Raw genomic sequence first — 27,966 nt, forward strand, 5'->3', positions numbered from 1 at the left:
CACAGACTGGGTAACTTAAAAAAAGCCCAGCAATTTATTTCCTCACTAGTTTGGAGGCTAGAAATTCGAGATCAACAATGTGTCAGCTGGTCTGGTTTCTTCTGACGCCCGTCACCTTGGCTTGCAGGTGGCCACCTTCTTGCTGAGCCCTCTCATGGCCCTTACTAGTGTCTCTCAGTGAGTCCTAATTGTCTTTACTTATAAGGATCTGAATGAAATTGGATTAGGTTCCATTGTAAAGGCCTCATTTTAAACTTATTAACTCTGTAAGGCCCTGTCTCCCAAAGTAAATACATTCTGAGGCACTGGGGGTTAGGACTTCAGTATAAATTTTGGGGAGACACAACTCAGCCTGCATATATGTACAGGTCACTGACTTTCCATATACCTACCACATATTTTGTACAAGTTCCTTATGGCATAGGGTAAATGCAAATTTTTAAAAAATCCTTGAAAACTTTTCTGTATTATTTGCAAAATATATATCTTGAATGTTATTTATGTAAGCACTCATATTACATAAAATTTTTAAAACATAAATTCTGTGAGCAGACAAGAAGACTGCAAAATGTATCACATTTTCAGAGTATTGTATAAGTAATCTGAGGCAAGGATAACCATTTTTACATGATGTCAACAACTGAAAGAGAAATAATAATAATTAAAAACTAAAATAAAAAATAATCCACCTTCAATCTACTTTTTTGTTTCCTCCAAGGAGGGAAATCTGCAAAGCTATGTCTTGCCAGCTTATGCTCTGGTGTAGTGTTTTTAGTTCTGAATTTCTTTTGTGCAAGTCTTCTGGGAAATGCTCCAGTAGGAAGCAGGTTATAGTAAATTCTCATGTGTTGGATGCACTCTGACTTTCAAGGGACCCAGGGATGGAGTTTGCCTTGGAAAGAGTTTGCATTATAACCTAGCATGCCTCAGAATTATTCACTACTTCCCTGCTGCTCAGCCTTTTGTCTAATTGGAGATGTTATAGGAACTGCAATGCTGCTGTTTTCTTCAACTGAGTATCAGGTGCATCATGTAAATAAATTACAAGTGGGAACCCAGGGTTTGTACTGATCTTTCATTGCCTACTATCTGAAGGAAATAATAGAAACATATGCTCCCAAGTCTTTTGCTCAATATATCCACACAGGGAAGTTAAAATGTTTGGTTAGGAAATCAATGTTGTTATACTAAGCATCAAGTATAATAAACTTGAGGACTTGTAAGAGGCTGTGAACTCACTTAAAATCAATGTGTATTCAAACCAGGGAATAACAAAACAGATAAAACTACAACTTCAAATAGTAACCTAGGGAGAGTTAACCAGCTTCCCAAATTTTGCCACTGCAGGGAGAATCAGTGGAATACATAAACAAATAATAGAAGCAATTCAATATTTGTGTTAGCATTAAGATTCATCTTTAGTACCTTTGAGAATAATGACTACTATGCAGTATTGGCAACTGTATTAAGAATCTTCTGTGCAATGAATACAGAAACATGAACAGAAAATAAATGAGAATGAGTTTAGACCTCTACCTGGCAAGAATAAGAGGATTTGAATAAAATATCAAAAACACACTCCTGTGTATTAGATTGACTTCTCATAAGATATTAGAGATAAGGCATGTAAGATTGTCCTCCAAAATTTAAATTTTAGATTGATTATACCATGGTTGTAGCATTCATATGCTAAGTTGCTTCAGTCTAAGACTAGATTCAACCCAACAGAATGTATAATACATTTATTGTAGAAATGTGGTCTTTAGAATAGAAGTGTACCAGGAATGGCAGTGATATGAAACAAGAAATTACAGAATTTATCCAGAAGTTATTGCTAGAGAATGGCCTATGACTGATTCGTGTTCTATTGGAATAATGGGGTGAGGTGGTTTAGTTTAAGCATGTCCACTTTGAATTAAGTCACTTGGGTTCAAATGATGATTTGACCAGGACTTACTGTTCTGTGGTATTGGAAAATTAAACTTCCCTGGCCTTTAATATCTTCTTTTGTCATAAAGTTTCTATGAGAATTAAAAGGGATAATCCATGTTGTTAGAGCAGCTCTAACGGGAAACAGTTGCAAGATTCTACCTTGATTGCCATTTCCTCAGAACTACTTCATCTAACCATGCTATCTAAAGGAACTCCAACCTTATTTTTATATTTTTTCAGTCCATTACTCAATTTCTTTATAATATTTATAAATTTAACTCTTTAATTTATTTGTTTTTCTTGGGAGGGTAGTTTCTTTTCTCTTTTCTAAAGCAGTCTTTCATTAAAACATAAGCACCTTAAAGGCAAACAGTGTTCCCTGCTCCTAACACTAAGCTTGCCGCATAATAAGAGCTTAATAAGTACTGGTTGAATGGATGCGTACATGCAAGATGTGCTAAATAAAGGACAGTGTGCATTTATATGTAGTGACAAATTCACTCCTATTTTGAAATTGATGTCATGGATGGTCTTAGCCTAATGTCAGCACACTTTGCCCAGGTGACAGCTCATGTCATTGTACTTATTTCATTGGGATACGTGATCAAGGAAGAGGGCTTGGGGTTGTTTTCATTTCAAATTCCTCACAAAGAGTAAATAGATCCTTAGCAGTCTGTACATGTAATACTTGTGTTTCTCATTGTTTTTGAGTAACTCTAAAAGGAAAAACAGATAATCTGTAATTTTCAATTTGTAATTTTGTTGGATTTGTTAATAAGGATGTCTTGGGCAGATAAGATGAAACAGAGCTCCAAACTATGGACCACTGCCAGCCTGTTTTGTATGGCCCACAAGCTAAGAGTAGTGTTTATATTTTTAAATTATTGGAAAAAAAAGAAAAAATAATATTACATGATGTTTAAAAATCATATGAAATTCAAATTTTATTATTCATAAATAAAGTTTTATTGAAACACAGGTACTGATTTATTTATGTATGCCTGTGGCTGATTTTGTCAAATCAGTGGTAGATTTGAGTACTAGCAACACACATCTCATGGCCCACAAGGCCTAAAATATTTAATGTCTTTACTAAATATTGACAGAAACATGTTGATCCCTCAGTGCATAATCATGAATACAGAAGACACATCAGTACTGTTGGAAAGAGACTCTAGAAAAGGCCTGAAACATTTTTAGTTCTTAAGTTTAGAAGCTTGCAAATATTTCAGGCAGTCTAGGATATGTAGCAATTATGATAAGGCAGAAAAAAAAGTGGGAAGAACATTAGTATATTCATGTGTCAAAGATAAAAGAACTGGGGATCATATTGTCTTTCTAGAAGACTTTTGCATGAGCTCACCTCACCACTCCACTGCCTTGATTATATTGATCTAAATGCTTTTAGAGAGCTGGATTTTGATTTCCTTAACTTATGGATGTGTTATAATCACCAGATAGCAAACTTATTATCGAAGGATAAAAAATATATATACTGTGGCTACAATTTGAGAAAACTGTCAGGACTTGATTTCCTAAAAAACAGCATAACATTGACGTTACAATGTAGTCTTTTGAGACATTTAGGTTTTTAAAATATTTAATAACTGATGAGTACCAAACTTTGGGAAAAGAAACAAAACTTCATCAAAATTAACAGTCTTCACACAAATAAGACAAACAAGAGCTCATAATCATTCTGATAGTGAATACTTTTGAATAGCTACCCATAATTATTTAGTTCTAATCCAAAATTCTTTAGAAATTAGGTATATATGTATATTTTTCTCAAATATGATCACTTATCTATTCTTTTCTAACATTTGTAAAAGAAAAAATTAAAAGTCTAAGTTCTTAAAAACACAATGGCTGAAATAACATGACTACAAAACTGGAAATTCAACCATTTTTCTCCCAAAATAACCTCCTTTAGTACACTTGACTAAAAGGAGCCACACTTTCTTCCATCAGAGATCTCTTTTTCTCTCTCTCTGTTTTTTTATGTTTTTAACCTCCCTGGCAGTATCCAATTATAAACTAGAAAATTCTTTTTGGATTAATTTATGAGATTTTTCATTTATCAAAAAATTATAGAAATGTAATAATTGAATTTATAATTACTGAGGACAGCCTCTAATTTATTTACTTCATGAAGACTCACAAACCATTGTATAAACAAGCACCAGTTTAAATCTTAGATCAAAACTCTCTTATCTATGGGGTGACAATATATTGATTGCTATCTACTTTGAAAATTATTTGTAGAGTTGCAGAGGAGTAATTGTGTAAAATAAGAATATAGCAATTATAAATTCAGTTCTTGAAATTCTGTAACTAGATATAAATTTTATAAAATAATGATAAAAATTATCAAAGAGGTGATTTTCTTAATTTTTAAAAAATATATTTTTACCAAAGTACAGTCAGTTTACAACATTGTATCAATTTCTGGCATACAACACTTCAGTCATACAGGAACATATATATATTCATTTTCATATTCTTTTCAACCATAAGTTACTATACGATATTGAATATAGTTCCCTGAGCTATATAGTAAAAACTTGTTGTTTATTGCATGTATGTATATAATAGTTAGTATCTACAAATCTTGAACTCCCAATTTATCTCTTCCAAACCCCCTGCCCCCTAGGTAACCATAAGTTTGTTTTCTATGTCTGTGAGTTTGTTTCTGTTTTATAAATAAGTTTGTCTTTTTTTTTTTTAAGGGTCTATATATAAGTGATATCGTATGGTATTTTTCTGTCTCTTTTTGGCTTACTTCACTTACAATGACATTCTGCATGTCCATCCTTATTGCTGCAAATGGCATCATTTTATTTTTTTTATGGCTAAGTAGTATTCTACTGTAAAAATATACCACAACTTCTTTACCCAGTCATCATACCATGGATATTTAGGTTGTTTCCATGTCTTGGCTACTGTAAATAGTGCTGCTATGAACATTGGGGTGCATGTATCTTTTTAATTAAAGTTCCCTCTGGATATACGCCCAGGTGTGAGCTTGCTGGATCATATGGTAAGTCTATTTTTAGTCTTTTGAGGAATCTCCATACTGTTTTCCACAGCGGCTACACCAAACTACATTCCCACCAGAAGTGTAGGAGGGTTCCCTTTTCTCCACACCCTCTCCAGCATTTATGGTTTGTAGACTTTTGAATGATGGCCATTCTCAGTAGTGTGAGGTGATACCTCATTGTAGTTTTGATTTGCATTTCTCTGATAATTAGAGATATTGAGCATTTTTCCATCTGCCTATTGATCATTTGTATTTCTTCATTGAAGAATTACTTATTTAGGTCTTCTACCCATTTTTGGATTGGGTTATTTGTATTTTGGCTATTAAGTTGTGTGAGCCATTTATATATTCTGGAAATTAAACACTTGTCAGTCTCATCTTTTGCAAATATTTGCTCCCATTCTGTAGGTTGTCTTTTTGTTTTGCTTATGGTTTCCTTTGCTGTGCAAAAGCTTATAAGTTTAATTAGAACCCATTTGTTTATTTTTGCCTTTATTTTTATTGTTTGGGTAGATTATCTTAGTAGAACATTGCTGAGATTTATGTAGGATAATGTTTTGCCTATGTTTTCTTCTAAGAGGTTTATTGTGTCTTGTCTTATGTTGAAGTCTTTAAGCCATTTTGAGTTTATTTTTGTGTATGGTGTGAGGGAATAGTCTAACTTCATTGATTTACATACAGCTGTCCAGTTTTCCTAATACCATTTCTGAAGAGATTGTCTTTAGTCCGTTATGTGTTTTTGCCTATTTTGTAAAAGATAAATTGACCAAAAGGGTGTGGATTTATTTATGGGCTCTCTGTTCTATTCCATTGATCCATATGTCTGTTTTTGTACCAATACCATGCTGTTTTGATTACTGTAGCTCTGTAGTATTGTCTGAAGTCTGGGAGGGTTATTCCTTCAGCTTCATCCTTTTTATTCAGTATTGCTTTGACAGTTCTGGGTCTTTTGTGATTCTATATAAATTTTAGGATTATTTCTTCCAGTTCTGTGAAAAATATCTTGGGTAATTTAATCACATTAAATATGTAGATTATTTTGGGTAGTATGGCCATTTTAAGAATATTAATTCTTCCAATCCAAGAAAATGAGGTATCTTTCCAGTTCTTTAAGTCATCTTTACTTTTCTTAATCAACGTCTTGTAGTTCTCTACATATAAGTCTTTCACTTCCTTGGTCAGATTTATTCTTAAGTATTTTATTTTTTTGGATTAAATTTTAAAAGGGATTACTTCTTTACTTTCCTTTTCAGATATTATTGTTAGTGTAAAGAAATGCCAGTGATTTCTGTATGTTAACCTTGTATCCTGCTTCCTTGTCAAATAGTTTTATTAGCTCTAATAGTTTTTATGTGGAGCTTTTAGGGTTTTCGGTATAAAGTATCATATCATCCTCATATAATGACAATTGCTTCTCTTCCACTTTGAATCCATTTTATTTCTTTTTCTTGCCTAAATGCTATGGCTAGGACTTCCAATACCATATTGGATAGAAGTGGTGAGAGTGGGCATCCTTGTTTTGTTCCAGATTTTAGTGGAAAAGCTTTCAGCTTTTCGTCATTGAGTATTATGCCTGCTATAGGTTTGTCATAAATAGCTTTTATTATGTTGAGATGTGTTCTGTCCATATCCACTTAGGTAAGAGTTTTTACCATAAATGCGTGTTGAATTTTATCAAATTTTCTTCTGTATCTATTGAGATATATGTGTGTATATATCTATATATATATATATATAGAGAGAGAGAGAGAGATATCAATATCTATCTATCTATCTATCTATCTATCTATCTATCTATCTATACATATCATGGACATTGAGCTTCCTGGTAAGCCGAGTGCATGGTGGTAGCAGTCCCTGTCAGAGGCCTCAGTGCCCAGTACCTGGGCTGCACTAGTTCCCATCGTGAAGACAGCTCTACCACAAAAATGGTCAACATACCTAAAATCTGAAGAAGTTCCTCTAAGAAGTGTGGAAAGCATCAGCATCACAACCTGATCCATTTTGAGAAGGGTAAGGATTCCCTGTGTGCCCCAGGAAACACATGCTATGATGGGAAGCAGAGTGGCTATGGCAGGCAAACAAAGCCAGTTTTCCAGAAGAAGGCTAAAACCACAAAGAAGATCGTGTTGAGACCTAAATGTGTTGAACCCACCTGCAGATCCAAGAGGATCTGCAAGCATTTTGAACTCAGAGGAGATAAGAAGAGAAATGACCAAGTGATCCAGTTGTAAGCTTTGTGAATCTTTTATTCTTTTATTTTTAAGTGGAAAATGTTGATGCTCTACAAAAAAACAATGCCTGTATAAGAAAAATACAGTGATATTCTTACCCTAAGAATATATATATATAAAAACATATTTGCTCTTTTGTTTTAATCTCACATTTATGAAAAAATTAAATCTATGGAAAACAAACCAATACTGGTCCCCTTACTAGGATAATTACAAAGAAGAAAATAAGACAGCAGGAAAAAATACAAGTTTACTAAATTCAGAATAGCGAAAGTTCAAATAAAAAGTCATATTTCTGTAATTCTGCTAGAACTTAGGAACAAAAAAGAATTAACAATAAATAAAAAGAAAAAAGACAAACAACTTGAATCATAGCATCTGGCAATCCAATGAAATTGCAGAATATTGAAAAATAATAGAAAAATAGTTTTAAAGTATTAAGGGAAAAATGGAAAGCCTTGATTCTTTAGATAAAAGTCTATTTGACTAGCAGGTGGAATTATTTGGAAACATATTTGGATGTAGCTGGAAGAAAGTTTAGGGCTTCAAGATAAAGAGACCTAGTGTCATCCTCATAAGAAAAGTATGAATCAGAAAGAACAGTAAGAAGATTAGGGAACATAAAGTTTTAAGCTTTTTCTTCTGTAATATTAAAAATAAAAGGGCAATGGAGAAATCATATAAAGAACTCTGAAGTGAAAGCATATTGGGGCTTACACTTATATACTTATGCAAGTAAGCCCTGTTGCTCAAAGTGTGGTCTGTGGAGCAGCAGTATGGATATTGTTTGTTAGGGGTGCAGAATCCAGGCCCTGAACCAGACCTCCTAAATCAGAATCTTCATTAATGAGACTCCCCAGGTGATTCATGTGCACATTCAACTTGAGACACACAGCACTACACTATGCTCTCTGTGTGTGTCAATATGTCTGTGTAATGGGTCTATATTCAGTCAACTGATTCAGAATCCATTCTCAAAGGTAAGCAAATTCATTGGAAATCTTCAAAGTAGGAACATTATAAAAATACCCCATTGGAATAGAGTTCAATATATATTATTATTAAAAAGAAAATGAAACAAACTGAAACAAACAAAACCTCAAAGTGCTGCCAATTCATCCCCTTTATGTTATAGACTTAAGTTCTTTATTCTTGCTCTGAAAACATTTTTCCTAAAAAGAAGCATTTACCGACCTACATTTTAGATTGTATTCAAAAAACAAGTGGACTTAGAAAAGCAAATTTGTAAAACTTATCACGTTTTTAGAAACACAAGAAACTATTCCAAGAGAATAAAAATATACATTTAAAGTATCGCTTGACATATAGTAACACAAGCTGAAATTGCAGTCTTTATTTTTCAAAGTGTTTGATACTTTGGTGCACAAAAACATGCTGTTTTTGTTCCTAGTCTCTTATCATGGAAAGATTATGACTTATTTAGAAAAAATATTTTACACTAGAATATGATTAAGATTTATATTTTAAAGAAATAAGTTTAAAGATGACCAGAAAGGAATCTTGATACCTCTGAAAATATACATCAAAATCCACTACTGCCAGAAATGTCATTAGTATTGGCATTATCTTTAATAGATTTTACAATTTGTTTTCGTAAATGTAAGATTAAACCATGAGTATACAGATGTATATACTCATGTATTGATTCATTCAATCATTCAAAACTGTTAAATACCCTCATAGTGTAAATTTGAAATTCAGTAAATCTCTGCTCTTCAATAGCTTGTGGTATAATTTCATTGAGCCTATAATCAAAATTGTTCTGCACAAGCTCCTCCAGCAATTTTATGAGACTCTAAATATCACTAACATAATAAATGAATTTAAGTCATGCTACTCAGGTGAAGAGGTCACAAGATGGTTTTCTAGTGGTAATATAAAAAACCCCAGCCCCTCATTCTAAAAGTGATGCAGAAATGGCACACTCATGCAGTCATTCTAATGGCTTGTAATTTCCTCCGTGTTTGTGTGTCTGTACACAATTATCAATATAAGATGGTCCCTTTCTTATACCACCCTTACCCATTAAGTCCTTTACAACATGATATCAAAGCCTCTCTGAAGTAGAGCATGCTGTGTTCTTATGCATACTCTCAATCATATACCTCTCTACTTAGCATATTTTGTTTCCTCAGCACATTCTACGTGGGCTTTTTCTATATCTATAACCCTCAATGGAAAAACCCTTCTGAGTAAGACAAAACCCTTTTACTTTCCCACAAACTATGCAGTCTGTTTCCTTTCAAACATAACTGAAGCATTTTATTTCTCTAATTAAAGATAGATAAATATATTTGCCTTTAAGTAGCTTTCATTTTACTGAGTGAGACCAATCATTAACAAGATAATACATTTTTTTAAAGATGTGATTCATTATAGGAGGAGAGGTGCTATGGAGAAAAATAAAGCAGAAAAAGTGGTGATGTGTGTGACAGCCCCAGTAACAGCCACTTGTCTATTTATATATAAAGGAAGACCTTGAAGAAGTCAGAAAATAGCCGTATGGGTATCCAGTGGGAGAGCATCACAGACAGAGGACTAAGAAGTGCAGGAGCGTGAAGAGGGACCATGTCAGAGGAATAGAAATGAAGGCAGTGTGGCTGGACCAGAGCGAGAGAAGAAAGCCACATATATCAGTGTTTCTCCATCTTTGCCTTCTGTTTTCATCTGTGTTTGCATCCATCCTCAGGTAGATTTTTGTAAACATAGCCACCAACTGCAAAAAGCCCATCTCTTTTTGACTAACAATTTAAGTGGAAACAAAACTTCCCCTTCCGAATATTTCTAGCAAAGCTGGTAGATGGCTTTCATGGGTTCCTCTTGAAGCATGTGCTCCTCTTTGAGTCAAAACCAGAGAATCAGGGATATCAGTTTTCTAACCGGCCAAGCCCTGGTCCTGTGCCAACCCCTGTGACCAGAGGGTGAAACTCACTTTTACCCAATTGTGAAAACTCAGAGTTTGGTGGGTCCATAATAGAGAGTCAAGTTGCTGTTTTGTAATGTAAAAGGGAATGGAAATTAGTGAGGACTAAATAACAGATGCAGACCTCCTCGTATTACGGTTTTAATAAACTCCCTTGGCAGTGTGTTCAAATGAGACTGTTGGCGAGATACTGAACACACATTGTAATCTTCATTTTGCCAATAAGAGAAAAAGATAATAAACCAGGAAATGAGCAAGAAAATGCATAACTAAATTATTACTTGTTTATGCATATATGTATTTATCTGCAGATCAAAATGACAAAATCAAACATATTCATTGAGTTCATGGGTTTAATTGTGTTAGAAAAGATAGCTTATATTTAAAATATGTATGACATGGTTTTTAAGCTTTAATGTATGCAGATGTGTGTTCCTGGTTGTGAATGGTTCTTAAAATATATTACATTTGGATTTAAATCTTCATAAATTATTCTAGCACAGGAATTGAATATATAAAGAGTATAAATGAGGTACTAAGCACCACAGGACTGTGAACAAAGTGCATTAAAAGCTAAAGCAAAGCCAAAGTCCTGGAGAGGTTTTATCAGAGCCATATTTATTGTCTGAGTTTCAGTTTTATTACGGCTGCCTGAAATACCTTAAATTTTCCAGATTTTTAAATGCCAGAGTAATATCTGCAAATTGCAACACTCTCACAATGTAATACTTGTTAAAATCAAAAGGAATTAAAATTACAATGGCTGCAGTGACATATAATGTATTTCTCATACCTAACGCAACTGGCTTCCTCCTTTTGTAACATCAATATATTCTTTTTCTTTAGAAATGAGTTATTAAATATGACTTCAGAAATTATTTTGTAAAGATAATTAACACAGAATAACAGGAGAACCCACAAACTAAAGGCAGATCGCACTCATTACCCTCCATCATTTCTTTATGCATGTCTATTTAAATGCCATAATGAAATTCAGTTATGTTCCAAAGATTGAGTATACATAAATTTGCATAATAAGTATCTTATCACCTAGAAATGATTTATTACTGGTGACCAGGTTTATAGATTAGCCAATAATCATATTAATGTAAATTTGTTGAATTTCTGCCAGGCACTATTCTGGGCCCCAGAGATATAGCAACAAATGAACCAGACAGAAACTTCTGACCTCTTAGCGCTTCCATTCTGCTGGAGTAAGATAGATAGTAAACAAATACATAAAACAATACTCAGAAGAAAAATAAATAAGGCAGGAAAGAATTTGGGGAAACAATATTCTATGTGAAAACAAACACACACATGAATAAAACACACACTTTAAACAATGGGGCTTCAAGTACATATCAGAGTGTAAAGATTAACTAAGGTCACCCTGGATGTGAAGTAATTTATCTCTGTTGCTAGGGTTACTTCAAAACATTGAAAGATACTATTTTAAGTCATTAAAGTCTTCTCACACCTTTGTGGGGTATATTTTTAAACATTTTGTACGTCTGTGTTTTTTTCAAATATTTCTTATAATGTGTATAGTGTTGGATATATTTTTAATCGATATGATCACTCTTAGTTCTTAACCAGAGAGCTAATCATTTGTTAATATATTTAGGGTTTTTCCATGTTCTGCGATTCATTAATCCTGATTTTTCTATATATTTTTACCTTACTTTTTTCTCTTTTTAAAAATTGAGTGTTTTTAATTCTATTTTTCTACCTAGGGATGTGAAAATATACACTTTACCTTCTTTCAGAATTACTCTTCAAAATCTAATTAAATGTTTATTCATTATTAACACAATTGAAGGAACTTAAAATACTTTATTTCTTAACCCCACTCTCTACCTTGTATTATTGTTGTCTAATGTTTTCACTCTACCTTGATTTCTCCCCCACCAACAAAACATACATTATAACATTTACATCATTAGTTTTTGCTTGGATTTACTCATGTATTTATCAGGGTCTCTGTCCGCCATTCCTTCTTGTATCTCAGTTCTTCCTATGGTTTCTTTTTTTTTTTTTCTCAAAGAATCTTTTTAAAAATTCATTTATGAAAAACTGAGCAGTAGTACCATTCTAAGTTTATTTCTGTCAGAAAATGTCTTTACTTCAATATCTTTTTATATGATGGACTTACTATTTACACAATTATGGTCTCATAGTCATTTTCTCATAGTATGTTTGGAGGATAGCATTATGTTATCTTGTAGCTTCCAGAAAAATCACTTGATAGTCACATTGAATTCTTTGCAGGTAATCTATGTTTTTTTTCTCTATGGCTTTTGGGATATTTGTCTATATCTTTACTCTTAACTATGATATGTCTACATATGGATTTATTTATCTTGGTTAAATTTCTGTATTTCCCCAATCAGAGGATCTATTCCATTCTGTAATTATGGAAAATTCTCAGCCATCATCACCTAAAATATTACTCTTTATAATTTTTTTTTCTATTCTCTTCTGGAATTTTTAACACAGTTACAATTTGGCATCTGTATCTTTTAATTCTCATTTCATAATTTCTATCTCTGATTCCCTAGGTGCTACATCCTTGGTAATATACAAGTCTTCTAGACCCATCTTCCAGTTTAGTAATGCTCTTTCAGCTGTATCCAGTCTGCTCTTTGAACCATTATATTGAGCTTCCTGATCCCAATAAGTTTCACTTGTAGAATTGCTATTTTTTCTGTTTCCTTATTCTAATCTGACTGTTCTCATTTTACATAGTGCTTGACTTTTATTGAATTTTTGTATCTATTTATATTTTTAATTATTGCAAAAATTTTATGTCATTCTATCTAATTCTGCTATTTACTGGGTCTGACAAGCACTGAGTATTTTTTTTGAAGGTTTTATTGTGAACTCACATTTGGAGGAACTTCATTTGTGGGAATATGATTTGGGCTTCATTGGAGATGTGTCCTTCTACAGGACAGCTGTGTTTGCTGCTGCCGTATTACCACTGCGTTGTGGCCTTTTATTGGTGTGGATTTTCCTGTATTTTCCAGAGAATGTAAATCAAACCCAAAGTCCAGGTAAGAGGAGGCATGTGAATTCAGATGTCCAAGGGGGATATTTCTTTTCTGATCGACAGTCTAGCCGACAGCGAGGCTGCCGTAGTCAAATTTCCAAGGGTCTTTCTTCTATCAGATAGGTATTTCTGATGCACACCTTCACAAAAGTTCATGAGGTCTATTTTCTTAGGAATTGGTCCATTCCCTACCTTTTGCAGGTCTATGGATTTATTTCTTGACACTCTTGTTATAACAATAACCAAACACTTTGTTTGTCAAGATGGTTAAATGCTCAGTAGTATTCCACATTCTTTGCTTTATCAATGTATCTGTTGATGGAATGGAATAGGTGTAATACCTTGATTATGATGATGATATCCTGGGTATTTGCATATGTCCAAACTCACCAAATTGTACGCATTAAATATGTAGAGTTCCTTGCGTATCAGTTATACCCTAATAAAGCTGATTTTTTTTTTAAAGATGTTGATATACTCCCAGGGAAGCTAAGGTATCTCTATCAACTTATCTCTGGATATATTTTTCTTGATTTCTTTTATCTTCCTTTAAAAAAAATTATTTTATCCTTCCTTATTTTTAGCCTAAGCATGTATTTAACAGGATATTTGTAATAGTTGAACTAGCAATTCTAGATATTTTACAACTGGAGGTATTTCAGGATGTTTTTAATTCTCCATTTTGTCATAATAATACTTTACATTTTCACATAAATTATATAATATTTCAGGGATCAAGTAAATGTCCTGAAATACCTCCAAAAAAGCACCACTATCTGGGAGAGCTTTAGCTCTTTCAGTTTATTTTATCTGTAAAATGGGGCTGATACTGTTGTCTATCACTCTTTTTTTAAGTTGAAGTAAGATTGACTTACAATATTATATTAGTTACAGTTAAACTCCTACACCTATTTTGTCTATTCCCCTAAGACCTACTCTCTAGCAACCACAAGTCTCTGTATCAATGAGTTTGTTTCTGTTTTCTGTTTGTTCATTTGTTTTGTTTTTCCACATATAATTGAAATCATTCAGTATCTATCTGTGTCAATCTGACTTAATTCACTTAGAATATTAACTTTTAGGTCCATCCATGTTTTCAAAAAGGCAAGATACTATTCTTTGAATGACTGAGTAATATTCCATTGTGTGTATCTGTGTATATCTATACCTATCTATCTATCTATCTATCTATCTGTATATATATATATCTATGTATATATATATGTATATATATATCTAGAGAGAGAGAGAGAGAGAAATCACATTTTAGTTTTTCATTCATCTATCAATGGACACTTAGGTTGTTTCCATATGTTGGCTATTGTAAATAATGCTGTAATGAATATAGGGGTGCATATATCTTTTTGAATTTGTGTTTTTGTTCTTTTCAGGTAAATATCCAGAAGTGAAATTGCTGGATCATATATATGGAAAATCTATTTTTAATTTTTTAAATAATCTCTATGCTGATTTCCATAGAGGCTGCACCAATTTATAGTCTGACCAATAGCACCCTGTGAGCATTTTTCTACACATCTTCTCCAACACTTATTATTTGTTGTGTTTTTGATGATAGATACTCTGACAGGTGTGAGATGGTATCTCATTGTGGTTTTGCTTTGTATTTCTGTGATGATTGGCAGAGTTGAACATTTCTTCATGTGTCTGCCATCTGTAAGTCTTATTAGGAAAAAAAAATGTCTATTTAGGTCCTCTGCTCATTTTTAACTGTGTTGTTGGCATTTATTTTTTGTTGTTGTTGTTGTGTTTTTTTGTTTTGTTTTGTTTTGGTTTGTTTATGATTTTGACTTGTGAGTTCTTCATATATTTTGGGTATTAACCCCTTACTGAAATATTATTTACAATTATTTTTTCCTATTCAGTAAGCTGCCTTTTTGTTTTGTTGATGGTTTTCTTTATTGTGAAAAAGCTTTTTAGTTTGATATAGTTCATTTGTTTGTTTTGGTTTTTTTGTTGTTCATGCCTGAGGAGATATATCCAAAAAAATACTGGTAAAAATCAATGTCAAATAGCATACTGGCTATGTTTTCTTCCAGGAGTTTTATGGTTTCAGGTCTTACATTTAAGTCTTACCCATTTTGAGTTTATTTTTGCATATAGTCTAAGAAAATGGTGTAGTATCACTCTTTTGCATGTAGCTGTCCAATTTTCCCAACACCATTTATTGAAAAGACTGTCTTTTCTCCATGATTTAATCTTACCTCTTGTCATAAATTAATTGACCATATTCAGTGGGTGGATTTACTTCTCCTTTCTGGTCCATTGTTCTGTGTATCTTTGTTTTTGTGCTAGTCCCATACTTTTTTTTTTTTTTAACTATAGTCTTGTAGTATAGTTTGAAATCAAGTTATGTGATACATCCAGCTATATTCTTTCTCAAGATTGCTTTGGCTCTTTCAGGTCTTTTGTGGTTTCATGCAAATTTTAGGATTTTTTTTTTCTTTTGAGTCCTATAAAATGCTATAGGTATTGCACTGTATCAGTAGATTGTGCTGGGCAGTGTTGAAAGTCTAACAGTAATAATTATTCTAGTCCATGAGCATGGAATGTTTTCCATTTATTTGTGTCATCTTCAATTTCTTTCATCAATGTTTTATAGTTTTCATAGTACAAATCTTTCACCTTATTAGTTAATTTTATGCCCAGGGATTTTATTTTATTTTTGACAGACTATAAAATGGAATTGCTTTCTTAATTTCTCAAGAGTATTTATAATATTTATTGAATATTTTATCAAACGTCAAATGGATTTTGAATTTTATCAAATACTTTTTCTAAACCTATTGAAATAACCATATGACTTTTATCCCTCATTTTGTTAATGTGGTGTATCTTATTGATTGTTTTGCAGATATTGTCCCATCCTTGAATCACAAGAATAAATCCTCCTTAATCATGGTATATAATCCTTTTACTGTATTGTTGAATTTCATTTTCTAATATTTTATTGAGAATTTCTCCATCTATGTTCACCAGGGATACAGGCCCATAATTTTTCTTTTTTGGTAGTATCTTTGTCTGATTTTTGTATCAGGGTAATTCTGACCTGGTAGTTAGTATTTGGAAGCATTCCTTCCTCTTCAATTTTTGAAATAGTCTGAGAAAGATAGGCATTAAGTGTTCAATAGAATTCACTTGTAAAGTTGTGTGGTCCTGGACTTTTTTGTTGGTTAGGAGTTTTTGTATTACTATTCAATTTCATTGGTAATAATCAGTCTATGTTTTCTATTTCTTCCTGATTTGATCTTGGAAGATTATATATTTCTAAAAATGTGTCAATTTCTTTTAGATTGTTAAATTTGTTGAGGAATTATTATTCATAGTAGTTTCTTATGATTCTTTGTTTTTCTATGGTATCAGTTGTAACTTCTCTTTAATTTCTGACTTTGAACTATTTCTCTTTGTTTCTTGATGAGATTTGCTAAAGTTTTTTATTTTGTTATCTTTTCAAAGATCAGCTCTTAGTTTCATTGATATTTTCTACTTTCTTTTCAGCTTATATCATTTATTTATGCTAACATCTTTATTATTTCTTTATACTAACTTTGGCTTTGTTTTTCTTCTTTTAGTTCATTTAGTTTAAAGTTAGATAGTTTACTTGAGATTTTTCTTGTTTCTTCACATAGACCTGTATTTTCTATAAACTTCTCTTAGAACTACTTTTGCTGCATTCTATGGGTTTTAGAAAGTTATGTTTTTATTATCACTTGTAACAAGGTATTTTTTGAATTCCTCTTTGATTTCTTTATTGTCCCATTTGTTGTTTGATAGCATATCATTTAGTTTCCCTGTGTTTGTTTGTTTGTTTTTTCTAATTTTCTTTTTGTAATTGATTTTTAGTTTCTTATCATTGTGGTCAGAAAAGATGTGATTTCAGTCTTCTTAAATTTGTTGAGGCTTGGTTTGTAGCATAACATGTGATCTGTTTCATTTGCACTTGAAAAGAATGCATATTCTGTTATTTGAGGGTAGAACATCCTTTATATATTCATTAAGTCTAGCTGGTCTAATGTTTTCTTTAAGTTCAATGTTTCCTTATTGACTTCCTGGCTGGACATCTGTCCATTGATGTAAGTGCTAAAAACTCCTACTAGTATTACTGTCAATTTCTTTTTTTATTTCTGTTAACAATAGCTTTAAATATTTTGGTGTTCCTATGTTGGGTCCATAAGTCTTTACAGATGTTATATTTTCCTCTTGATTGACTCCTTTATAATTATCTAGTGCCCTTCTTTGTCTTTTGTTACAGTCTTTGTTTACTGTCTATTTTTTTCTGATATGGGTACTGCTGCACTAGCTTTCTTTTTATTTTTATTTCCGTTTTTCCACCCTTTCAGTCTGAGTGTGGCTTTGCATCTGAAGTGCTTCTCTTATAGACAGCATATAGATGGATCCTGTATTTTTATCTAGTCAGTAACCTTATGTCTTTTGACTGAAGCACTGAGTTCCTTTATATTTAGGGTGATTATTGATAAGTATGTATATACTGTATTACTCTTTGGTTAATTATTTTCTTGGTGATTTTGTAGTTCTTCTATGTTCTTTTCTTTTTCTCTTGATATCTTCCCTTGTAGTTTGATCAGATCAGTGTCTTTAGTGTTATGTTTGGTTCCTTTCACTTTATTTTTGTGTATCTTTTATAGGTTTTTGATTTGTGGTTACTATGCAGTATGTGTGTGTGTGTGTGTGTTTATTTTAAGCTGGTAGTTGCTTAAGTTTGAACACATTCCAAAAGCACTACATTTTTACTTTCCACATCCCATGTTTTGTGTTTTTAACATATTTTACATCTTTTTTATTTGATGCATTCTTTAAGTACTTATTGTAGTTAGAGTCAAGATTTTAAATTTCGGCTTTTAACCTTCAAACTAGCTATTTAAGTGTCAGATCCACTGTCATTAGTATATATTTACCTATAGTAGTGAGACTTTTTTTCATGCATTTTCATATTTCTAGCTATGACCTTTCCTTTCTTGCTTAAGGGAGACCATTTAACATTTATTCTAAGGCTAGTTTAATGTCAATGAACCCTTAATTTTTGCTTGTTTGGGAAACTGTTTATCTCTCCTTCAGTTCTGAATGATAACCTTGCCATGTAGAGTATTCGAGGTTGGAAGTTTTGCTGTCATTATAATTATTTTTTTCTTTAAGCATTTTACATATATCATGCTACTCTCTTCTGGATTGCAAAATTTCTGATAAAAAAATCAACTGATAGTTTTACAGAGGTTCTCTTATATGTGACTAGTTATTTTTCTCTTGCTGCCTTAAAATTCTCTTTTTCCTTAAATTTGACATTTTAATTGTGATATGTCTTGGTGTGGATCTCTTTGGGTTCAGCTTGTTTGGGACTTTGTGTTTCCTAGAACTGGATACCTGTTTTCTTCTCCAGGTTAGGAATTTTTTCAGCCATTATTTCTTCAAATAAGTTTTCTGTTCCTTACTCACTCTTTTCTTCTTCTGGGCCCTCAATATGCAAATGTTAATATGTTTGATATTGTCTCAGAGATCCATTAAACAATCTTCACTTTTTAAATTCTTTTTTCTTTTTACTGTTCTAATTGAGTGATTTCCAGTATTCTATCTTCCAGATCACTGATCCGTTATTCTGTGTCATCTAATCTGCTGTTGACTCCCTCTAGTTTATTTTTCGTCTCAGTAATTGTATTCTTCATTGCTGACTTGTTCTTTCTAATATTTTCTGGTTCTTTGTTGAACTTCTTATTATCTTCTTCCATTTTTCTCCCAAGTTTGGTAAACATTTTATGATCAATTTTTACCTCTTTATCTGGTTAAAGACTTGTCTTTACTTATCTCTCTTTAATTAAGGTTTTTTTTTTTTCTCTTGGATTTTATCTTATTCTTTCATTTGGAATACATTTTTCTCTCTCCTCATTTTGTTTGACTTTCTGTGTTTATTACTATGGGTTAAACAGCTACCTTTCTCAGTCTCGAAGGTGTGGCCTTGTGCTAGTTCAGACTTCATGCAATGGGTTGTTTGGCAGACCAGCTGGAGCTGGAGTGGGTGTGAGCCAGGGCATCCTGGAGTGCACTGCTTCAAGGGCACCTGAGTTGGACATCTGGAGCTGAAGCAAGCATGAGCTGGGAGCGTCCCATCGTGCTGCATCAGGGCTGTCCTAGTAGGATGGGTTGAATTAGAGTAAACACAGGCTGGAGCTTGGAGTCCTGGTGCATATCACACCAGGATTCCTTGGTTGGACTGCTGCAGTAGACACAGGTGAGGGTGGCTCTCCTTGGAGGAATGGCTGGAGCTGATATGGACCAGAGGCCTGGGGTTTTCTGGGTAGCTATGGCAAGCTGGCCAGAGCATCCGAATCATGATCCTGTCTGCACTGTCGAGGTGGAGGGAGAATGCCAAAAAAAGACCTCTGATGCCTCTGACCCCAGAGAGAGTTCTAGCAGTTTCCCACCCATCTGGTAGATGTTCTAGGGTTAGTAAGTGGATTTTCTTTACATGTAGTCTAGGTACCTTTTAAACCCCTGTTGTTGTTGTTGTTGTTGTTGTTGTTGTTGTTGTTTTGCTGTACCCCAGTGTAAGCAAGTCTGAACATGAGCCCCTCAGTGATATCCTTCCCTACTGCAGTCATTAAAGGTGGGATTCCCATTGATACTTTGTCTTCATCTCTTCTACCTGTCTCCATGTGGTGCCTCTATAGTTTCTTTGCTGAAGGTGTTTAATCAGCTCTCAGTTCTTTTATTTTTTTTGTATTTATGCATTTATTCAAGTATCTTTTTATTTGTATCATCCACTACATTCAGACACATGCAAAGAACAGAATTGATTGAGGTATAGTCTGTTTTCAGCTTTTTCTTTTTTTTTTCTTTTTTACATTCTTTTTATTGAGTTATAGTCATTTTACAATGTTGTGTCAAATTCTAGTGTAGAGCACAATTTTTCAGTTATACTTGACATACATATATTCATTGTCACATTTTTTTCACTATGAGCTACCACAAGATCTTGTATATATTTCCCTGTGCTGTACAGTATAATCTTGTTTATCTATTCTGCATTTTAAAATTCCAGTCTGTCTCTTCCCACCCCACATCCCCTTGGGAACCACAAGTTTGTATTCTATGTCTATGAGTCTGTTTTTGTTTTGTATTTCTGTTTTGTTTTTGTTTTTCTTTTTTTTTTCAGATTCCTCATATGAGTGATCTCATATGGTATTTTTCTTTCTTTTTTTGGCTTAATTCACTTAGAATGACATTCTCCAGGAACATCCATGTTGCTGCAAATGGCATTATGTTGTTGGTTTTTATGGCTGAGTAGTATTCCATCGTATAAATATTCCATGTCTTCTTTACCCAGTCATCTGTTGATGGACATTTAGGCTGTTTCCATGTCTTGGCTATTGTAAACAGTGCTGCTATGAACATTGGGGTGCAGGTGTCATCCTGAAGTAGGGTTCCTTCTGGATATATGCCCAGGAGTGGGATTCCTGGGTCATATGGTAAGTCTATTCCTAGTCTTTTGAGGAATCTCCATACTGTTTTCCACAACAGCTTTCCTTAAACTCTTTTGTGATATTACACTGTGGATGAAAATAAATAAAGCAACATCTGAAGGGTGTAACGATTTAAATGAAGATTTTGTTTTTAATGAGAGGTAAATGTGAACATTTAAAAACTGAGTTAAGGGAGTATGTATAATTATATGAGAGATCACGTAAGTCTCCTGAAAAAGTGCGAAGAGTCTGGAACCTTGTGGGTGCTAAATAAAGTTATTTATCAACATTGCCATCATCATTGTAAGCATTACATTAAAAAAAGAAAAAGAAAAACAACCATTTGTGGATGGAAGCTTACTTTTGCAAGATGAAAGAATGATGGGTGCAGGTATAGATATTATGCAGATGAAGAGCTCCAATCAGACGGTTTCTATTTTCTGTGTAAAGTTGGATGCATCTTTATTTACTAATAATTCAGAACAGGAAATACACATATTTAGGAAAGCATGAGAATGTTGTTATCATGCATTCATTCAATAAACATTTATTGGGAACTTATGATATGTCAACCATTAGTCACTGGAGATATCATGATGTGTAAAACCAGATTTCTGGTAAAGTTTGATAAACATCAGATTGAATTAATTCTAACTGTGTTACACATTCTTAAGGGAAGGACATACAATGATATAAGTGTATATGACAAAAGACCTAACACAATAAGAGAAGTTGGTGAAGACTTCCTAAGTGTGTAACATTTGAATTGAGATAATATTAAGAATTAGCAAGATGAAAAGTTTTATTCAATATCAACACATTTTCTTTTCAACAAATACAAAGTAAACACCTATCATGTGTCAGATACAAATCTAGACATTGGCAATAGATGGGAGTGTGAAAAAAAATCACACAATGCCCCCTCTTGTCGAGCTTTTTATATAGTAAGGTGGACAGAACTTTGAATTTGCTGGCTTCTCTCCTTGGAATGTTTTTCTCTTGAATATTGACACAGCATGTTGTCTCACTTCCATCAGTTTTTAATCTACATGACACCATTTTTAGTAGGCTTTTTCTAAATACTCTGATACTTCTTATCCTCCATCTTTCCTGAGTTTATTCACACTTAACATTCAATATATTTTGCATCTTTGCCTTGTTTATTGTCTGTCTCCCTCTTTAGAATGAAAGACTTATGAGAATAAGATTTTTGTTGTTTTACTCACATTTATATCTCTAATTCCTACAAAAATAATGGATATAGAGTTGGTAATCAGTAAATATTTGTTGAGTAAATAAAGTAATTATGAATACACTGAGTGTACTCTAGCGATAGACAGTAGAAGCAATACAAAGAACATCTTCACATGTAAGCTTCATTTTAACTATTGTCAATGTGATACTGAATTAGATTAGCTCTATCTGGTACCTATAAAAAAGTATCTACTGTAGCAAAACTTCGGCTTTCCTTTCCTTGCCCTTCTTCCCACCATTTTATGAGCACTTTTAAAGGTGGCAATTTAATTAATTGAAAAAACACATAATGAACATTATATCTGCAGATCAAGGCTAAATATAGAGCCTCATTATTCTTCTATCTGCACATCTTCATAAAGCCCATAACTGTTGGAGAGAAAAAGGACAGAAAGACTTCTTTTCCTAGGAATGGCTATGCTGACACTTAGTGAATTATCAGCTGTAATCCTTTATAAATGACAGCATATGACCCACATACTCTGGTTTATTAGCAGAAAACCTTCCAAATTTTTTATGGTAGAATTTCCGTGCTTTGCTCTATGACTGCTGTATTCTGTGTGCTCTGTAAACTTTAGCATTTGAGTGAGCTTCCCTTAGGGTGTTCTAGGACCCAAAATTCCAACATGTGTGGGGAGGTTTTTCCCAATAGCCCAAGTTGGATATTCTGCAATTCTCAATTCAATTCTGCCACTGTCTACCCAGGGATAGCCCCTGATCTCACATGTTAAGGGCTCAGTCTTATAAGACTGCCTCCATCCCACTTCAGATGCCAACCACAAACCCAGGTTCTCACCTGTGCTTCTGTGCTGCGCATTAGAGGTTCCCATGACACCCTCCTTGGGTTCAATTAACTTAAAGAACTCAAGAAACCCTTTTACTCATTAGATTACTGATTTACTATAAAAAGCTATCACTTAGAAACAGCCAGATGGAAGAGATACATAGGGCAAGGTATGGGGAAAAGGTGCCAAGCTTCATGCTCTCTCCAAGTATTCCAGTCTCGCCAGATCTCCACTCGCCCTCCAGCCTGGAAGCTCTCCAAACCTTGCCTTTTTGAGTTTTTAATGGGGACTTTATTCCGTAAGCTTGGTTGATTAAATCACTGACCGTTGGTGTTTGAGCTCAATCTCTGTCCCCTTTCCCCTCTCCAGAGGTCAAGGGGTAGAACTGAACACTTCAACTCTCAGTTGACTCCATTGGCAAACAGCCCCCATCCTTTTAAGTCAGGTCCAAAAGACGCCTCATTAATATAACAAAAGACACACTTATCACTCTCAACACTTAAGAAATACCAAGGCTTTGAGTGGTAAGTCAGGAAACATGGAAGAAGACCAAATATCTATGAGAAATGTATTTTGGACTTTTGAATGTATTGTATTGAATACAAATATCTATTTTTTTTATTATAAATCACAGTATTACAGCTTCTTTTGCCTACTTCTATTAAAATTTATTCTAAAGTTAAAAACTACATAAAAATAAAAAGACTGCTTTCAATATGCAAGGTATTTCAAGGACACTGTTTCCATTATTCTCCAAAACACTTCAGTTACTGTAAGGTTTAGGTGCAGTATTATAGTATTTTTATTTCTGGGTGAAATGATGCATTAAGCATGTTCCTATTTTTTTCTCAGTAAGTTTTATGTCCAACTATCTGTGTTTCAAGTGTGTTTTTGAAGGTATACCATGGATGATATTACCTTCTTCAAACCCCTTTGTATAATAAATAATATATTTTTATGCAGTTTATAACAGGAAGTGTTTACTAGCCAATGGAAGCAAGTTGATTCTTCATAATTTTCCTCTGGCCTTGGTCTTCAGGAATCCCAGAGGTAAATTTACCTCTCATTCAATAATAGAACTACATTTGATATAACTCAAAAATGTCCTTCTGTATATTATTCAAATTCCCTCTTTAATTTTCTGCATACAAATATCTTGCCAATTCACATGCATTTCCCCAGCATTTTACAGTAAGATACCATTTAATTCTGTGAAGATGAATATAAGAAAGTTCTTTTTACCAGTAAGAACATATACATATAAATACTGATAAACACATATAAGCAAAATTATATGTGCATGTGAATACATAGGCATGTTAGGGTGCACGCATGTGTATGTAAGTAACTGCCAATAATGTCTTTTTGTAAGTTTTGGGAGCTATAAATAAAAATAAATACATAGGGTTAATTACTTTTCAGTTTTGTATGAACTGGCCTATTAGGTTGATAATACATTACTGCTCACATTCAAGTAAGCTATTCATGATGTTAATGTATAAATATATCTCCTTGAAAAAGTGTCTTAAAGCATGCCAAAATTTTCAATTTTAAATTGTTTCTATGCTAACCCAGAAAATTCAAATGGACTTTCTATTCTCTTTTATAGGCAATCCCAGCTTTTTCATTCACAACATCTTTTGTATTATTGCACACTAATTCTTTCCAAATATTTATGACATGTAAACTTTTGTCCTCTCCCTCTCTCCGTATGTTCTTTTTGTCATTGTTGTTCTCTTCCTGTCATCATGTTATTAAAATGCAGTCACGCACTATCACACTCATCCCACCATCCTGGATATATAAGCTCCAATCATTCTTGTATTTTCATTTATTCAAATTACATACCCAAGTGTAACTGATATGCAGTTCCCTTCATTTACTCTGACTTAGAGATTTCTTTAAAATACAGATTTTATGATACATATCTACCTTCTTGTTATATGACATTTTTTTTTAATACACCAAGGTCCTGATATACAATTAAATAATTTGGGCAGAAGTTGAATAGTTCCCATGTGTAAGTCTTACTTGGAGTTCTGTGAAGCATTTTAAGTCAAGAGATTTCCTAAAAGCATTTCTCTTTGCTTTAATTCCAATGATATCATTAAGAAAGGAATAGGAATAATTAATTACTTGCATTTGCTGTTTCCTTTATGTTGAATAATACTCAGTAGAGGGGAAAGGGCAGTGATTATTAGCATTCCATTTAGATGCCTTTAATAGTAATGTGGAAAAAAAGTTGATTGTGACTTTTTTGAACAATACAAAATTTAATGTTTCCTAGGAAGAGGCTGTGTTTCAATATTATAAGTTGTGTTTCAATATTGATAGTATTGTGTGACCTTGTGTCATTAACTACGTGGCTGTCTGTGATTTAATGATTTGTGTGTGTGTGTGTGTCTTTGTTTTGAGGGAGACATAATAGTAAGACCTGGCTTCAAAGTTTCCTTTAATTCATCACACTTTCGTTTCCAAATCTGTGCAATAGGCCTATTTTTTAATGTCTTTCACATTGTTTTTGTTTTTTGTTTTTTTCTTTTTAACAAAAATGGTTTGGGAATTCTACTTTGAATGTTCTTCAAATTTCTATCTTTAGTTATCCATTCACTTCTCCCTACACAATTAACTATTCCCTCAGTTAATTAGACTACCTACAAGGCACCTGTTAAACATACATCAGACAGAGCTATATAAGACTTAGATTTGTGTCTGAGATAGGTCTATGCAGACAATGTATTGTCTCTTGAGAAAGAAAGTACAGAAAAAGAAAAAAACAGTCATCTGAACATTATCTATGTGCCAAGTTCTGAACCAGTTATTTTATATATGCTATTCAATTCCCAGGCAAATGTATAAACTTACTATCTCCTTCATTAAAAGATACCAAGGTTGCAAAATGATAAGAGTACTGGAGATTGGTTGAATAATAATATGAATTAATTAACAGTACGGAACTATTCTTTCATAATATTTTAAAATGGTAAATCTTATGTTCTGTACATTTTACCACAATTAGAAATTAAAAATATATTAATTTGACTATTTAAATATTTGGCTCAATGTCACAAGCAATTGAAAAATCTTGGATTAAAATTCAGTTTAATTAAACTTCTCTTTCCAACTTACTTTACTGCTCAATATGAGTGATGCATTAAGAAGTATACCAGCAGTCTGCTTTGGGACTTGAAGTAAGTGATGGATAACACATTTGTACATTCCTACCGCTGGACTCATTGCCTTAGGTCGAAATCACCTCTGTCTGAGTCTCCTCTACCACATCATAGGTTTTGCAATGTAAAGAACCTTGTCTAGTTGATCTGGCTCTTTCACACCTTGATATTGTACCTGGAATACTTCATGCATTCAGGAATTCAGTGAGAACAAGATCTTGAAGGACCTGATGTTAGGAACTGACTCTGAAAGAGGTACAGAACTTAACGAGGTGAGGAAGACTCAGTTAGGAAAGGAAACTATCCAGGTGGAATAAAACACTTTGAGAAACAAAGACGTAAATTTGAGAAAGTGTGGAACATGTTCAGAGTAAAAATCTGTCTCATTTCTTTAAGTGGGGAGTCTATTTAGATGAGTTCTAGGGAGACAGATGTAAGTCAGAACACAGTTGATCTTAAATGTCATCAGTCTGAACTGGATCTGCTAAATCTGGCTACTCACTTCCTGGTATAAGAAAATACCCAGGGTAGATTAAATAGAATGACACAAGATAAATTAATATTAAAAGATGAGCAGTCTAAGCATAGCATGGAATTCACTCAATCAAAGAATATTCCAGATACTCTAACAAAATAGTAATTAATTGTAATGACAAGAAACATTCCTCAGAGAGAATGCACTGCTTAAGGATACAGGGTGAGTAAAAGACAGGATTAGAGTGAGCACTGTGTCCTGCTTTACTCCCAAATCAATACCTTTTATTAACTGGAGTTGTGTTAACCAGCATTTCTCTAAATCCTCAGAATAATGACCGATATTTATTGTGTGGATTCTGTGACATTCTCAAGTATCTTCTGAATCATCAAAGAAATACTAAATTATTTTGCATCGCTTAAATGAAAATTAGCTTCGGTCATATCCTAATTCTTTAAAAACTGATATTCTACACAATAATACTCATGGTGGACAGCTTAGGCAGAACACGTGATCATTCTCAGCTTTTTATTCTTCATAGCTGCTGAATATTAAAGCCAGTTTTGTGCTCCTTCCATCTGAGATATTGAACTTGGGCAACAAATTCAGTCCTCTTCCAGCTCTGAGCAGCATTACCATGAACATCTTTCTTTCCCTTTCTGATAAGATTTGTTTCATGTATTCAGTTTGATGTATGAATTCCATCTGTATTCATCTACAGCATGTGCATGACTGTAAAGTATGTCATAATTATTAATTATGTATGGATTATAGATGTGGTTATATCTTTAATATTTTATTTCAGTGTTTTTAGTTGACAGGAGAAAGTTTAAAATTTTAAAAACGACACTGTAATCTATTATTAACATGGAACATCAATGACCATTCTTTTTATGCATTTTGTCTTGTTCATATTTTAAAGAGTGTGATATATTCCAGCTGTTATATCATCCCAGAGCTTCAAGACTTAGAAACTATTGTTTCATATATATATTTTTTACCCAAATATATCTCACACTTTGTCTTTTATCAGTTATTTTCTTATATAACTATAGCTATCAAAACATCTTTAAAATGGGCAGAATGATGACGTTTAGACTTTAATCAATGAGAGAAATTAAATCTCTACTGGATAGAAGAGGCTTATAAAGAAGTTTGCAAATTCATACAAAATTTTAATGAAATATCAAAGAAGCTAAAATCACCTAATAAAAATGAAGAGGTCAAAGGAAACATGAAAAAGTTACAAAGTGAATTGGTCAGTGTGTTTTACCTACTGGTTTTTGAGCAGGTATTTATGGGACAATGAATAGCATAGTTCAGCCTCCTTTCATTTACACAGAACCAAAAGTCTAGTCCCGACCGATGGGCCATGAGCAGAAGTGATTGTGTCATTTATGGGCTGAATCACAGGAAAGGAGTGTCAATTTCCCAAGTTCTGTGTTCTTCTGGCGAGAATCTCAAAGAAGCTAATGTTTCAGATGGTGTCACACTTGTGACATGGCACAGCTTGATTTATCTGGAATAACCAAGTAACTTTGTGTATCAGAGCCTTGCACCAACCTGTTGGGACATGGAGCAATTTTA

General features: G+C 33.2%; 1 pseudogene; it reads left to right on the top strand.

Annotated features, from left to right (window-relative positions):
- Nucleotides 1–6,900: 6,900 nt before the first annotated feature.
- On the top strand, nucleotides 6,901–7,206 carry LOC102538062 (large ribosomal subunit protein eL42-like; annotated as a pseudogene).
- Nucleotides 7,207–27,966: the final 20,760 nt, after the last annotated feature.

Source organism: Vicugna pacos, chromosome 16, assembly GCF_048564905.1.
Source record: "Vicugna pacos chromosome 16, VicPac4, whole genome shotgun sequence".
Classification (NCBI taxonomy): domain Eukaryota; kingdom Metazoa; phylum Chordata; class Mammalia; order Artiodactyla; family Camelidae; genus Vicugna; species Vicugna pacos.